General features: G+C 48.0%; 1 protein-coding gene across 2 annotated transcripts in view; it reads left to right on the plus strand.

Annotated features, from left to right (window-relative positions):
- Positions 1-15,369: 15,369 nt before the first annotated feature.
- Positions 15,370-17,172, plus strand: part of LMO3 (LIM domain only 3) — a 35,273-nt gene continuing 33,470 nt past the window's right edge. The window contains exon 1 of one of the 2 annotated variants that reach the window (XM_075602999.1): positions 15,370-15,405. The gene's annotated coding sequence lies outside the window, so the exon portion shown is untranslated. The remainder of the gene's footprint in view (positions 15,406-17,172) is intronic. The other variant, XM_075603002.1, reaches the window with a different exon arrangement.

A 17,172-nucleotide genomic window follows, 5' to 3' on the forward strand; every position in this document is an offset into this window, starting at 1 on the left:
ACTGAGAAGAGTAGGGGCCCCAGAACAGAGCCTTGCGGGACACCACAGGTAATATCCAGGGGGTTGGAGTTAGAGCCTGAGATGGACACATGTTGGGATCTACCTGATAGGTAGGACTGAAACCAGTGTAACCCATGTTCCCCCCTCCCCCCCAGACACAGATGCCATATCTAGGGTGTAGTGAGGGCTGGCTACATGTATGTTGGTGGTGCATACCTGCCGGTAACAGGAGGGCCTGAGTCTCCTGTGGTGATGTCGGGGATACAGGACCAGGCTTCTGGGGTATATGCCTCCATCTTCTCCTTAGCAACGGTGCAGCGCCTCCATCCTCTATAACTTCCCAGAATGTGGGGTAGGACCCTTATAGAGAAATGACCCTGGTCCCAGGGTGAATGCTCCAGAACACACACACAGTCTGATGTAAAACCGCAATGTCCTTTTATTGTCTCTGATCACAGCAGCAGAACACAGTAGCAGCAGTTCAGATATATGGGTATTCCTCCTCTCCTTCCCTCCAGTAATGTCTCCAGACAGGATGGTCTGATGGGGCCTCAATACCCCGGCCTCCACCTCCACCAGGGTAGGCCCTGTGGGTGAGGCTAGATTTCCTGCCCCTCACCCCCTGAGCAGGGTGAGGGCATTTGTCCACCTCTATATAGGTCTGTCCTTATCTCCTCTCGGTCCTACAGCACTTCAGACCACACACTCTCCTCCGCTTCCATCTGATGCTCCCAGACTGACCAGCTACCCGCGCAGCTGTCACAGGGTCATCTCTCCTCTCTCTAATGCAGCAGACACACTGCTCTCCAGAGACTCCAAACTCTCACAGGCCGGACAGACAAGACTCAACTCCAGGCAGAACTGGCTTGACTGACATCCACACAGAACTGACTCTCCAACAGACTGAACTCACACACACACAGGACAGCCTACTAAATAGACTCAGCCCCGCCCCCTATGATGTCACCAGGACCTCCCCTCTGTTAGCCTGCACAGAGCTCAGGGGCCTGCCTCTACCACAGAGGCGGGGCTTGGTGAGGGGGAAAACCCATGGTCACTACTGGCGCCTGCCCTTACCAGGGCTTACTCCAGTAGTAGAAGGATAAGTAGCCCGTTCTGTTTACAGGGGGCTACACTCTCCGTCTGGTGGAATCCAATGGTCCCCACTTGGACTTACTTTTAGCAGAACCATCCTGCGTAGACAAACCTGGGAAACAAACAGTTCAAGACAGGTTATCTCTTGAGCCAACCACCAGGTGGCGTAACAGTAACAGTAGTCGGGTACTCCCAACGGGGAGAACCAACTAGGAATAATGCTTTGGGTCAGGCTTTCACACTTTTCTTCCATTATGGTCAGTTATGGTCACGTAAAACGACTGTACCAACCCAGACTCTGGCCGATAGATCACACTGTGCATGTATATGCACCGTCCTATACTCCAGATCCTGACCAACTCACTGATCCTATCTTGATTGTGGTACCCTGCCTTACCAAACTTGGTCCTTAGGTACTCTTGCATGGCTTCTCGGAGCCAACTATCCCTGTTCTCCTCAATCTCTCTCATTATGGGTTCAGGCACATAAGGGTATTCGTACCCATGGGACTGCCTGTACCTAGCCACTAAGGCTCTGTCTGCTCTGCTCAACTTCGTGAGTTTACGGTGACCCGCCCTGCTTGGCAGTACCCAGAACTCTGGTTCTACAGGAGCAATATCATTATACAAAATACTGGGGCCCTTGGGCAGAATGATCTTCTGCTCTATCTCCCGGTACCTGTGTTCTACTTCGTCCGCCACCTCCTGGGGAGTATAGGCACCTTCCGCCCACCAATGATCAACTATGTTGTTACGGATGAGTAAGAACCTGGTGCGATCCATACCTGCGTGGTACCCAGTAAATAAGGGGGCCCACCATTTGTCACGGTGCTCGTACTCGGATATGGGGCTAGTGGTCTCTATCACGGACTCTGCTTGGGATGAGACACCGGACATCCCCGCCTCTGTAGAGCGCGAGCAATCTCTCCTCCCTTTGGCGTTGATGTACACCGTAGGGTCCATCTTGTGAACCACTTCACTCACAGGCCCAGCCTCTGCTGTAGTGTGGGACCCTCGGGCCCTCCCTCTAGCTGCAGGAGAAAAAGGCACAGGGTTAGGCACACGTATAACATTAGCATATGGTATTTCCCCATCAGACCCCTCATCGCTCAATTCCCAGTCCCGCACATCTCTGGAATATTGGGGTACTTGCTCAATTTATCCCCGCTAGGTCCACAATTAGGAGGCTTTATAATGTGAAATTATAATAGGCTTTATTGTGCTTGTTCCTTTTCATCAGGAAATTATCCAAACACAGGGGGGGGGGGGGAACAAAGCTTCCATTCACTTGGGAGTATATCTAGTGAAATCCTATGCAATTAGTTCACATCTCCATTAGTTAAGCATGTCTCGCAGCCCCAAAACATATAGCATGAAAATAAGCAGATATAAGCAGTCTCTTAAGAATAAAAGTCTTATCTGTTTCTTGGAGGGAAAATCGTCTCACTTCCTGGTTCAGCTTCAGGTGTAGTAGTTTTCCCTGTGTCTTGAAATCAGCTCTGCTGAGCAGAGCTCAAGACCGGTCAGCTCCAGAGATCTGGGTTTCTTTTGGTCAGTCTCTCCTGGGACTCAAGAACCTCTGCTCTGTCTCTCCAAAGGTCAGCTCTCAGTCAGAGCTAAGGAGAGTCACTTCCTGTCTCAAAGGCAGGCTTTTTGTAAACAATCTAATCAGGCAGGTGGTGTTTAGTAATTAACTACCACACTGCTAGATTAAAGGCACATTACTGAACAGGGATAAGTCCCCTGTTACAGTCCCGGTGACAACACTTGTGACAGGGCAGGGGCAGTGGCCGGGGCGATGGAGCTAGGGGTTGGGGCTGGGGCAATGGTCAAGTTAGTGTCCAGCAAGCGGGTAATACCGCGACCCGTGGGCGCTTTCTTGGTTGCTCTCTCCGACGTGCTTCGGGCTCCTCTGGATGGGCCTTGGCTTTTTAGTGTGGCCATTGCAGCTGTCATGGCTGCTCTCCGTGGGGAGAACAGCGCTCCCAGGCCTCTCTTCCAGTCGGACCCGGAAGTGATGTCATGGCCGGTGCCCGCGGAATCTCCATCCGCTCCGTGGTCACGCACCGGAAGTGCGGGGAAGACCGGAAGGGGCGGTGGTGGATCATCTGGTCTGCGAACGGGTAAGTAGGCCTCAAGCCTCTCCTTCTCGTCCTCTGCAGGTGCCGTCTTTGCCTGGCGGGAGTAAGGGGGTGGTGGAGTCTCCTTACCGCTCCGCTGCAGGCTGATGTACTCGAGGTCCTCCGGAGTCGTCCCGGACGCCATCTCCGCCGCACTGGGAGTCACCACGGCCGTGGGACTGCTACGGGCCTCAGGCCGCACCAGCGCTCGCCGTCGGAAGGTGTCCGGACTCGTCTGCTCCTCTCCGGTAAGTGGACCGTCATCTTTGTTACAGCTGGGGTTGTTCGCCGGTAGGCGCATGGCCACCGATGGGACGCCAACTTCTTCCTCCGACGATATTACGATCGGCTCCTCCGCAAGGGAGTCACCGGGTTCTTAGGCTATACCGCCAGTGGGTAATGGCACGAAACGGGCTTGCTCCGGTACCTCCACTGCGGTCGCGCTCTTCTCCGCCGATGGTTCGCTCGGCTCCGTAGCTGGCTGGGCCTTGGTTCTTCCCGCATGGTTGAAACGTAGAACTATGGCAGCCTTGTCTTTCATCTCTGCCACCTCCGTTAGTGTTCCCAGAGAGGCACCCCGCGGGGTCTCGATCAGTGGCCATGGCTCGTTAGGCCACAGGTTGTACGTGCCGCATTGAGGGCATCGTGCCTTAGTGCTGGGGACCGCTCCGGGTATCCCGCAGTGGACGCACAGACACCGGAGGTATTCGTGTCCCTCAACCGCCACTACCAGTAAGCCTCCTGGTAGCTGGTAAATCGTGGTGCTCAGTTCGGCCATATTTTGCTCAGGGGTGGAACAGTTCAATTGCTCAGCTCCGCTCTCTGTGAATGTCAAACAGAAATGAAGCTCCTCGCTCTCACTTCCTGTCCCTCCCTTCGCTGGGGAAGGCTCTCCTGATTGGCTCTCCTTGTGCCCCCTCCCTCTAGTGCAAACAAGAGGCGGGGCACTCCTTCTTTCAGTGTGACGTGGCCTGGTTTGTTGGCCAGTCACAGCACAGGTGGGTGGGCTTTCGGCTTTTGCGCCGCTTCGCTCCTCTTGCAGGGGATCTGGGTTTGGTGCCAAACCCCTGCACATCTCCCGCCACATTTCTCGCACAGTCTCTTTGCACGATTCACGTGCGCGCTCCAGGATTGGCAGAATCGCCATTTTAGTTTGGCTGCTAACTGCTGGGCCGTGGATGGCGCGTTTGTCACCATTTTGGATTCTTTCTTGCTCCGCGGAGCACATGTAGTGACGGCCGCCATCTTTGATGAGCCCACCAAATGTATTTGTGCACTATTCTCAGTGTCTAGTGCAAAGCTCGTACCTAGACACTGACTGACCTCCACTTGCTCACTGAACACTCTCTGCATGCTTTCTGATGCTATTCTGACAGTTGCCCACTGATATGATGTATGGCATACAGTACATCAGGCTAGGCAGAACTCCTTCTCTATGCACTGTACTCGGTGACAGTTCCTGCAAGTACTCTGTGGTGCGTTTTATGTGGGTGCTAGCTAGTGTACCGGGCATCTCCCTAAGTACGGGCGTCTCCTACTTTTGGCCACTCATAGTGCAGGCCCTGGGCCATGGTCCCTGGATAAGTAAACCGGCTAACCCCCCCCAGTTGCCTCACACTACCTGCCTCAAGGGACTAGAACAGCTATAGCTTGGCACCCATCTTACGACACCCTCTTAGGGCACCCAGGGCGTACTTTGCGGGAGTCCACGCTCCCCTGACTACCCCTGGTATGACATGCCCTACTTTCTCCAGCACTTGCACGGAAAGTGCAATTCACTCCTCCCGTTCTGCTTCGCTGAAAGCCTGTCCTGTTTGGGATCTCAGCAGCTCGCCTCCAAACACAGCCCTCCAAAGCCCCCCCCCCCCCCCCCGACACAGATGCCATATCTAGGGTGTAGTGAGGGCTGGCTACATGTATGTTGGTGGTGCATACCTGCCGGTAACAGGAGGGCCTGAGTCTCCCGCGGTGATGTCGGGGATACAGGACCAGGCTTCTGGGGTATATGCCTCCATCTTCTCCTTAGCAACGGTGCAGCGCCTCCATCCTCTATAACTTCCCAGAATGTGGGGTAGGACCCTTATAGAGAAATGACCCTGGTCCCAGGGGGAATGCTCCAGAACACACACACAGTCTGATGTAAAACCGCAATGTCCCTTTATTGTCTCTGATCACAGCAGTAGCACACAGTAGCAGCAGTTCAGATATATTGGTATTCCTCCTCTCCTTCCCTCCAGTAATGTCTCCAGACAGGATGGTCTGGATGGGGCCTCAATACCCCGGCCTCCACCTCCACCAGGGTAGGCTAGATCTCCTGCCCCTCACCCCCTGAGCAGGGTGAGGGCATTGGTCCACCTCTATATAATAGGTCTGTCCTTATCTTCTCTCGGTCCTACAGCACGTCAGACCACACACTCTCCTCCGCTTCCATCTGATGCTCCCAGACTGATCAGCTACCCGCGCAGCTGTCACAGGGTCATCTCTCCTCTCTTTAGTGCAGCAGACACACTGCTCTCCAGAGACTCCAAACTCTCACAGGCCGGACAGACAAGACTCAACTCCAGGCAGAACTGACTTGACTGACATCCACACAGAACTGACTCTCCAACAGACTGAACTCACACACACACACAGGACAGCCTACTAAATAGACTCAGCCCTGCCCCCTATGATGTCAGTAGGACCTCCCCTCTGTCTAGCCTGCACAGAGCTCAGGGGTCTGCCTCTACCACAGAGGCGGGGCTTGGTGAGGGGGAAAACCCATGGTCACTACTGGCGCCTGCCCTTACCAGGGCTTACTCCAGTAGTAGAAGGATAAGTAGCCCATTCTGTTTACAGGGGGCTACACCAGTTTAAAGCATGCTTCCCTATTCCAGAGCTCTGGACTTTGTTAAGCAGGATAGCATGAGCAACTGTATCAAAAGCCTTTGCAAAATCTAGGAATATTGCACCAGTGAGTTGTCCCCGTTCCATTCCACACTGGATCTCATTGCAAACTTTTAGCAGGGTATTTACGGTGGAGTGTTTGGGACGAAAGCCAGATTGGAATTGGCTTGGGAAATTTGTCTTGGTATAGTAATCGCTTAATTGGGAGTGGACACATTTTTCCATGACTTTGGATAGAATTGGGAGAAGTGAGATTGGCCTGTAGTTTGAGACAGTGTTTTTGTCCCCACTTTTGAAGATTGGGACAACTCTGGCAGTTTTCCAGGTTTTAGGGATTATGGCCTGCAGACAGGATAGAGTTGACTATGGAAGCAATTGGTTTGGCAATGGCTGGGGCACCAAGTCATAGGAACCTAGATTGTAGTAAGTCAGGTCCACATTGGCTGCTTAGTTTTAGTTTGAGGAGCGCTTGTGTAATCTCCTCTTCAGATACTGGGCCAAATTGAAAATTGTGGGCAGTGTTGGGAGGGGGTGGGGCTATGTGGGCACTCCCAGGATGAGATTCAGGTTTGTGGTTTGGGCTGCGTTTCGCTAATAAGTTAGTGGCACACCCCACAAAGTAATCATTGAATGTATTTGCAATGTCAGTGGGGTTTGTCAGAGTAATATCCCCTTAGTGATATTACTTGGTTGTTGATGGTTAGAAGGCTGGAATATATTGTTGATAACCTTCCAGAAGTTAGCTGGGTTTGATGTATTTTGGTGGAGATTGTTAGAGTAATATTGTGCTTTTGTACAGTGTGTGTGTGTATATATATACGTATATATGTATATATATATATACATGTAGAGGTATCAGTACCGTGTTAACCGAGCTTCAGTAATCACAGAACGGTATCATCTATTTATTTTTTGATTATATATATATGTAGCCCTGCTTCCTATCACTAGCAAGCCGCTACTATGTGCTGTATTACCTGCCGGCTCACAGGGCCTAAGTCTCTGCCACGGAGAGCCTGGGGTGCGCGCAATATTTATAACGGGTGCAGCGCCTCCACCTGCGACAGCTCCCGCCAAAGGGGGAGTGGGTCTTCGCAGGACGTATATGCAAGAATTACACTTACACAGCCAAGTTCTAAAACCAATCTCTTTTACTGGCAGACTAAACTCACAGTACGTTACATGCCATAACATTCCTACACATATATATATTTATATATATAGGTTACATAGCGCGCCACGGCGGACGCCAACATTACCTAGCGCCACGGCGGACGCCCCACAACATGCGCCACGGCGGACGCCAACAATACTTCCCACACCCGCCACCGGGTGATCCCACCCCGTGTCCGATCCTTACGGATTAGTCCTCCCGCTCACAGCAGGCCCTATGTGTGTGTATGGGTGGCTGCGCAGCCACTGTGTCTCGGGTGAATGAATGGTACCGTTGGTGCACTTGAGGAAATACTTGCCGAGCACTCCGGTGCTCGGGACTGCCACGATCTTCACAAAGGGTCTCGGTACGTCGACACCGTTCTATCTCTCTCGCTCCCTCTAGGGTCCGGGGCGATCCCACCCGGACTCCGGCAACACCAGTGGGGGTCTGAGCCCTGACCTCCCTCTCGACAGTATAGTCCCGGTCAAGGCTTACAGATACTATGGGAACAGGAACCTCACTAAGGCGATCCCTAGCTCAGCTTGTCTCTAAGGTCACTCAGGGCTAACTGGGCCTGGGGCACCTGGCTGCGCCGGGGCGGTTCAACCTCCCCTCACAGACTCTCCATCTCCTCTCCTCTCCAACCAGCTCTAGCTCCACGTGCGCGCAACCACTTGCCTATATCTCTGGCACCTCCTCAGCCATTGGCTCGGCTCTCTCACCTGACCCTCCCCGCAGGGCTGCTATGTCAAGGGACTGCTCCCTCCCGCCAAATGCACTCTCCTCCTTCGCGGGCTTTTGCAACTACTCTTTGCAAGCGCAACCTCCCGCTCTTTGGGGTGAATCAGGGGTCACGGCTACATATATATATATATATATATATATATATATACTGTATATATATATATATATATATATATATATATAAACAAATATAGTAGCGCCTAACACTAAATAATTAAATCCTAAATAAATCCTAATAAATCTCTATATAATAAATGGGTGAAAATAGAGTGAAGGGACTAAGTCCCCAAAAAATATTATATGTATGTATATATATATATATATATATATATATATATATATATATATATATATATATATATATATATATATATATATATATATATATATATATATATATATATGTATGTATGTATGTGAACTATTCCTAACATAAATATAACATAAACATATAAACAGATAAAGAAAAATAAACTGTATAAAAACCAGTCCTTGAACAGTGTCCAAACGGTGAATCAATTCTCAAATAGCAGGGGTCGTCTGCAGCTCTCTGAAGGAAAAACCAAGTCCTGTGTTACCTAAAGAAAAAAAAGAGAAGAGAGAGCGCACGCCCCATAGCGTATAAAAGCGATTTAATGATGGAAAAGGGGGGAGGAGGGGGAAGAATCTCACTCACAAGAAATATAAAAATAACAGGCAATTTGTGAAATAATTCACCACCAGCCGAAATGCTCCTGCACCAGATCGTCCTTCAAAGTTCAAATATGGGGATGTGTAGACGAATTCCCACAAAGTATTGGAGGGCTGGAACATCCTTTCGAATCGACGCGGTCAATCTGTACTGGATAGCGCAGCCACCGGTGTGCTCCGCGTGTGATCCGGCCACGATCACGCGCTGCGTGATGACGTAATGTTGCTTACGTATTAGTGACATTTCCCTGACGCGTTTCACACTCGGGCGACTTTCTCAAAGGGGTTTTACGACATTACGTCATCACGCAGGGCGTGATCATGGCCGGATCACACGTGGAGCAGACCGGTGGCTGCGCTATCCAGTACAGATTGACCGCGTCGATTCGAAAGGACGTTCCAGCCCTCCAATACTTTGTGGGAATTCGTCTACACACCCCCATATTTGAACTTTGAAGGACGATCTGGTGCAGGAGCATTTCGGCTGGTGGTGAATTATTTCACAAATTGCCTGTTATTTTTATATTTCTTGTGAGTGAGATTCTTCCCCCTCCTCCCCCCTTTTCCATCATTAAATCGCTTTTATACGCTATGGGGCGTGCGCTCTCTCTTCTCTTTTCTTTTTTTTTCTTTATATATATATATATATATATATATATATATATATATATATATATATATATATAGCATCCATGACAGCAGAAGAACAGAAGAAAAAAATGTGCAGTTCAAACTAATGTTTTGTTTGAAGAGATGATTTTGACCGCTGTTGGTTCCGTACATGAGAGAGGCTGAATTGCTGGACCCAGTTTGCAATCCCTGTTCTGTGTGGCCCTAGGCAAATCACTTTATAGCATTGCATATTGAGCACCAAAATTAGATGGTAAACTTTTTGCTTCGGGATTCGCTCTCCCTGCATAACTCTATGTATAGCGCTTGCGCACACTAGAACAATATCATTAATAATTCACTGTTTCTGTTATTATTGCCACAATCATATTACACTAAATTTGATACCTTGTATAATATATTTGCAATTTATTATTACAAAGTACACTATATCAGGGCACCAATTCGTGTTTGTGTAAGTAGATTGTAGTGATGACTTACACACAGCATTGCATTTTTGTTCAGTTTCCATTCAGAGCCTGGATTTGTACCGTCTGGAAGGCGTTAAAACAGCAGGGTAGCAGAATAGCAGAATAGCAGAATAGCCTAAGGGGCTTATTCATGAAGCAGTGGTAGTTATTACTGAAAAACACCCTATGTCAGGATGTTATGTCATGATTATAAAGTCATCTTTCATTGTAGACAATCTTGTGTCTGGCCGAGTTAACCCCTAGAAGGGAAGCAACACGTTGCACTTCAATTCTAGCAGCAAAAGGGTTAAGTGCAATACAAGCATAGATCACGATGATCGATAACAGGGTGTGTCTCCCTTTCTTAGGTATCCCTCAGAAAGACAATGCTTTTGGAATAACCCAATCATTAATAATCTCACGTGCATGATGCATGCACTTATTGTAGTTTACTTTTGCCTTTTTTTGTATTCCATTTTTCCAAACATATAGCCCTGGCAGGGTACCTGAAGAATGTATGTGACTAACACTGATCTGCAGTGTAACCGTTCTAGCAACAGGGGTGTGAAGCATTCGTGGACATTCACAAATATGGTGAATACTTGATATTTTCATAATACAAACATTTCTCATGTTTCAAAGTTCCAAAAAGGTTACAAGCACCACAATTAAAAATTCACACACAGGTTTGAGCCCATATCATGTTCACTTGAAATTATCTTATGTTCTAGAGCAGAAGTGGCAACAGTCGTTGACTGAGCAACTGATTGATCCAACTGTGCTGAAGCATGGATAGCCTTAAAACTTGACCCGTTTGTGGCCTTTGAGGACTGGAGTTGACCACCCCTGGTCTAGAGGTTACAAAAAGGGCACAAGCAATGCATGACTGTGTCACTCCTTAATGATCTCGTATTTACTTGACCTTGGTTTGGTTGACCTTGACGCATGCGTGTAGCCCCATAAATTTAGCTAAATATTCAACTTTCGTTAAAAATGTGCTTAAATATTTTAAGTGCGCCATGATGTATCTCATCCCCTTTCAGATCTGTTTGCATTTGTTTGTCCTTACTTGGTATGTAACTCTGTTTATGTAATTTACATCTCTTTGTCACCCAATTGTACCACGTTGTGTAATATGTTATAAATAAACAAAGATAATAATAATCTGCACATATTATATAAAGCGTTTATTTTTAACAGCACTGTTTGGTTTAATAGGCAAGACAAGACACTAGGTAGGTCTGCGTGAAATGAATACATCACTTTCCTGGAATTATTACAACTTAATCTCCAGAAAACATGGGAGTATCAATTCCCTTTTGAAAGGATCAGGTAACAGGTTCTGGTGTTTTCGGTACTTAATGGCTATGTTAAGGAGAAACACAAATGTGCTGAATTTTTCTTATCAGACTGAACAATGAGCTATATTACATTGTGGTCCTGTGAGGATTGAAAGAGTAGCAGTGAACCCAATTTTCCTTCAGAATGAAACTTTCTATTCTTTATACTGGTGCATTTGTCCACTTTTATGAATTAAAACATGCACTGTGAATCCTACCCAGGCATTAGTTACAGGACTTGTCAGCTCCAATCCTGGATTTTTACAGTGCAAGATATGGCTCCCCTTTTAAGTGCAAAACCACAACATTACCATCTCCCTAAGTGCTCTCTGTTTTAGCCTGCTTTCCTAATTAGAGGGATGATAACAGCCCTGTTGATTGGCATTATAAAAGCACTAGTTTGGCTTCATCTGTCCCAGGTGTGCTGTGTAATTTCTTTCTCTCCACCGGTTCAGAAGATACCTTTCTCCTTCATTGTTCCTTAAAGTTCTCATCTGAGGAATTAATTCAGATAAAACGACATTAGAAAAGAGCCTCCGCTGCCAAAGCTCATCACTGGAATCTTTTATCACAACTACAATCTATACAAGTTAGATATTCATTCTTTTTTTTCCACCCTTTTGTTTCTGAGGGTTAAATAAGAAGGGAAAAACTAGCTCTGTCAATGGACTGAATATGCCATTAAAACTGGCGTCACTACAAAGGTTAGCAGATCTAACTGTCAATACTGTGAGTCGAGTGGAGTCCAGTAAGGGGGAGTGGGGGAGCTTTTGTGTGAAAGAGATACTTTGATATTTTGGAATGTTAGAAGGGTGAATGTGAAAAATTGGAGGTTGGGGATCTAATTACCCAACCATAATTGGGGGCTAGGGAATAAGCTGCAGTCCTCTCAACTCACCGCAGATCAATTATGTTAAGAGAACATCTGTAAGTAGAACTTAATGAGGGTCCATTAGAGCAACATGTACAGCTTCCTCTAACAGTACTTGTCAGCTTCTTGGATGAGCTGAAGGAAGCTGCTAACTAGGGACCTGGTGAGGTGTTTAAAAACTAGCGGATCCGTGCTGGCCCATTCGGGTTTTGTGTGTTGTTGGAGACAGTAAGAAGCAGAAAGCTGGTAAACGAGGCAGGTGAAATCTTTTCCTGGATTCTGCATCTGAAAGGGGGCACAATAATTCCCCCACCCTGGGCATTTCTTCCCCCCCCCCCATTTTTTGTACTTTGAACAGACTTTTCTATTTCAAGCTTGGACTTCATTTAAATGATTTATTTCTTTTGCTTCACAATTTACAAGGACTGCCACACAGCCTCTTTGGGACTACAGAAATATTTACTTTCACTAAATATTTAATACAAATATTCAACCAGCCAGCATCTGTTTTCATACAAAAGGGAAAGTTAACTTCAGGGATCCCCATTTCTGCTCTGATTTTCCTTAAGAAAAGGTGAGTTTATTTATTTTTGTTTTGTTCAAAGGTACTTGGGGCAACTCTATAAAAACACCTGTTTCTGAAAAGACGTTGAATTCTCCTGTAAATCAGAATATGTGATAAGAGAGGGAACAAAACCCAAGCATGGTAATCATGCCCAGTAATGGCTCTTTATAATCAATTCTTCTATTGTAATCTTTCTAGGAGGAGAAGGGGACATGTAATTAAACTTCACAGTTTTGATTTTCTCTGTAAAATAAAAGAAATGGTTTGCATTACTGGAGCTAACCATTTTGTATGGATGAGTGAGCAAAAACCCAATTTCTTTTCACTTTTTGTGCTGAAAGGGGGTAAGGAGCACAGAAATTGGGAGTTTGCTGAGGGTTAATGGTGTTTTCTCAAAGTGTCAGCGGAAGATGATTAAATTCCAACTCTTGTTCACCAGCTCACTTTGTTTGTGCACTTGTATTTCATTGTCGGCAACTGCTGCTGATCACATCTGTGCAGTACATTAAGTGGAAAAACCTCTTCATCTGTACCATTTCTCAGATATATATATTTTTTTGTGTGCGTTTGAATAATTCATATGATTAGAGAGAAACTGCTATTTTGTATAACTCGTCTCTATCCAGATTTAACACACACACAATCTTGCTGTAAATTGCATGATTGGGGGGAGAGTCTGCTTTCAAATGTAATTCATGACAAAAACCTAATTACTGTCAGTAATACCCTGTCAGCTTTAATGCATTTCATCAGTCATAATGAAAAGAAGAGCATTTTATGACCCATCTAATTATCATTACATTTTAGGGGGAATTAATGGCATGGAGCTGAATGTTAACTGTTCCATTTTCTTTTTACACCGGATATTGGTAGATTTTAATTCTCAGTGGCTTCTTGTTTTCCTGAGTATAATGAGCAATCGGAGATCCAGGTGGATTTCATTGGAATGAAAGGGTGGCAAATGGGTTAACCCTTCTATGGCTGGAGAAGGGCACTGGCACATTAGCCACCCTCCAGCACTCCAAGGGTTACCGTCTTTGCAGCCTGGTGTTGACATCAGGATTCTTATTGCCATAGTCCAAATAGAGTGCTAATTACTGCGAATGATGTCACCGTAGGCAGAGGATAATCCCATCATTTAATTAGTTGAATGATTTAAACAAAGATTTGCATAGCTGCACTAATCAGTTACCATGAATTACAAAGCAGCAGTTGCCAGCGAGGGGTAACAGATCATACAGTGGGAGGGGGGAGGGGGGAGAATATCTTCTCCTTGAACATAATTAATTTAATTGTCCTCATTAGCTGTACCATTTGATTTTATTTCTCCCTTTCACCGCACAGTTCTCCCTCCTGAGTTTATGATGGGAAGACTACTGTTTCAGGATGGGCACGTGGTGGGGTCTGTTTGCTGCCCTTGTATGTGGACATGCAGTATAAATACCTGGCACTGAATAGGATGGGTACTTGCATGGCTGAAGAACAAGGACCCAAATGCAGAAGCCCCCTGCTCTGCCAGCCACCGGACCTTGGTGCACTTGATGCTGCTTTTCTCACTTTCTGAGATATTTTAGGGTCTTGTGCTCAGGTTGGTTTAAATGATCCCCCTCTATTATAGCTATCGGTGTACGTGTGTACAGTACATTTCTGTGTGTGCTGTAATATAGGCTACGTGACCTGCTTCCTAGGACTAATGCATTAAAATGCTGTCTTTGTTGTTGATTTATCTTCTTGTAATGACGTTGAAGCTGCCTCATAACTTTTTAATAACCGTATTTTGTAGAGCAAAATGTCTATTTTAGTGCTGAAATAGCCACTTGTATGTTTTTAACTCATACAGGTTACTTTCAAAACCCAAGAGTTGTGCATTCAAAGATGAACCTCGTTTCCAGAGTTGTGTGTGTGTGTGATATCCTATCATGCAATTAAAAAGATCACTGACATGCCACCACTAAAACCGACCTTTCTTTCCAGACTACACCATGCATAAGATCAAATGTTTTTATTAAAACTATTCATGTAAGTCTATTTTCCTGCTGGTGAGGATGCAGGTGTAATGGTCACCAGTCGCTTAGTCCTATACATACACTTCTGTTATTGTCATTCAAACGTAAATGTCCAAATTACTCAACATGCAATCGTTTCTGGTGCAACGTGTTAGCTCCAGTGTTAGATGATGGGGGGCAGTGTTACATGATTTGGGGTGGTGGGGGGCAGTGTTAGATGATGGGGGGGGCAGTGTTGGATGATTTGGGGTGGTGGGGGGCAGTGTTAGATGATGGGGGGGGGGGGGGAGGAGGGCAGTGTTAGATGATGGGGGGGGGGGGGGAGGAGGGGCAGTGTTAGATGATGGGGGGGGGGCAATGTTAGATGATGGGGGGGGGGGGGGGGGTCTGAGTTGTGCTGCAGAGGTCACTTTGTGTAGAGGTTGTCCCTGGTGTTTGTGTCTGGCATGTGCATGTTCTGCTGACTGCACTCGCAGGCTTGTACATTTCACCATGGGAAATTACCAACAAAGCACAATCTGTCTCCTAGCTGTGTTGTACTTTACGAGGGGGCTGCTGCTGCTGCTGCACTATAGCGATGTGGTGGCGTGAGGTAAGTATTCTGAGATGTAAAGGGGGGCGGATGAATGATGGGGATGGATAGGGGGGGGGGGGGGGGGGGGGGGAGGGAGAGAGGGAGGTAGAAACTGCTCTGTGGTGTGACAGGAGCTGCTTGGATCTCGTGCATTTGGAGCTTTGCTCAGTAATAACTGGGTGACCTTTCCTTGCTGTACTATGCCTGGCTGGTAAGGGACTGCATTTTGCAGATGATAAACGCCTGTGCTCACTCAGCTCCCTTCACAAGCTGCTGGTAGGTAAGTTGTTCTCGAGTCTGTCAGGGCAGACAGGCAGAGATGTAAAGAGGACACCTGTAGCTCAGATGTGGTCAACACAATTACTGGTGGATCCTTGAGGACCTCATTATTTTAAATTTAAGAATCCCATTCTCTTTCAAACAATGCTCCTTTCTGACCTTTCACGAGAGGAGCCACACAGCAGCCTGTGCGCACTGACCTGCCTTTCCTGTGTGGTGAGAGGAGCCACACAGCAGCCTGTGCGCACTGACCTGCCTTTTCCTGTGTGGCTTCATTGAGAAGGTAAGTGAAGAAGTGCACACAGAGCTGCTGCTGCTGCTGGTCACTGTGTTTTCTCCTCTGCCTAATGAGGCGCAAACTCTGCAGCTCGGACCTGAGACCTCCCAACTTTTCCTCTTCTTCTGCTTGGGGTTTTTTTTTTTTTAATCTTTTGGGGCTTCATTATTTTTATGATGAGAGCTGGAATAAAAAGGAACTGAAAAAAAAAATGCTGATATTCACCTATTTATATTCTATATAGTTTGGGTGCATCCTGTGTGCAGAACAGAGTCACCAAATTGGCAGAGTGACCATTATTGGTGGCAACTTTTATTTATTTATTTAAACCCAATATGGGTCTCGAGCCTTTTTTTTTTTTTGTTTTTTTTTTTTTCTAACTTATAAATGGTAATAACCCGGGGCCTCTCGGGCTTGTGTGATCTGTATAGCGGTGTTTGTGATCTGGTTAACTCATCATGCCATAGATCGCCCCCTCCCCCCCCCCCCCCCCCCCCACTAGCGCGGTGCTACTTCCCCCAACCCCCCCCCCACTAGCCGCCGGGCTCCCCTCACTCTCCCCCCCCTCCCCCCACTAGCGCGGTGCTACTCGGTCACCCCCCCCCTCCCCCCACTAGCGCGGTGCTACTCTCCCCCCCCTCCCCCCACTAGCGCGGTGCTACTCTCCCCCCCTCCCCCCACTAGCGCGGTGCTACTCCCCCCCCACCCCCCACTAGCGCGGTGCTACTCCCCCCCACCCCCACTAGCGCGGTGCTACTCCAAACCCCCCCGCACCCCCCCCACTAGCGCGGTGTTACTCCCCCCACCCCCCACTAGCGCGGTGTTACTCCCCCCACCCCCCCACTAGCGCGGTGCTACTCCCCCCACCCCCCACTAGCGCGGTGCTACTTCCGCTGCAGGTCCTGTGTATACCGCTCCTGTGTATACCGCTCCTGCCCCCTCCCCCAGTATTGAACACGATCTGGTGCTAACGCTGCATGTGACAGTTTAATCAAATCCATTTGTTACAAAGCAGCTGAGAGCGGCGGCGGGATTACCGGATTACGGCGGAGTTAGGGAGCAGGCGGCCTTGTCATTCGCCATCATTTGCACATTTGCACATTTGCACATTTGCACATTTGCACATTTGCACACAGCCACATGCTGGACCAGCGTGTGACACGCGCGGCTGCTGCTGCTACAGTGTAGCGCCCGGGCGGTCAGGCTGAACAATAGGCAGCAGCAGCCTCGGTGTGTCTGCACACAGCTGCACCCCCGCCCCGCGCAGGGACCCCCGCAGCACCCCGCGCAGGGACCCCCGCAGCACCCGCACAGAGACCCCCGCAGCCCCCGCACAGGGACCCCCGCAGCACCCCCGCACAGGGACCCCCGCAGCACCCCCTCCATGAGAAGCCTCCCAGGCAATCTGTGCTCAACTCATGCAGAAAAAGGAGAAAAGTTTTGGTAAGGTAACGGGTCTGCCTGGGTGTGTGTGTGTGTGTGTGTGTGTGT

The sequence above is a fragment of the Ascaphus truei genome, chromosome 5 (genome assembly GCF_040206685.1).
Source record: "Ascaphus truei isolate aAscTru1 chromosome 5, aAscTru1.hap1, whole genome shotgun sequence".
Classification (NCBI taxonomy): domain Eukaryota; kingdom Metazoa; phylum Chordata; class Amphibia; order Anura; family Ascaphidae; genus Ascaphus; species Ascaphus truei.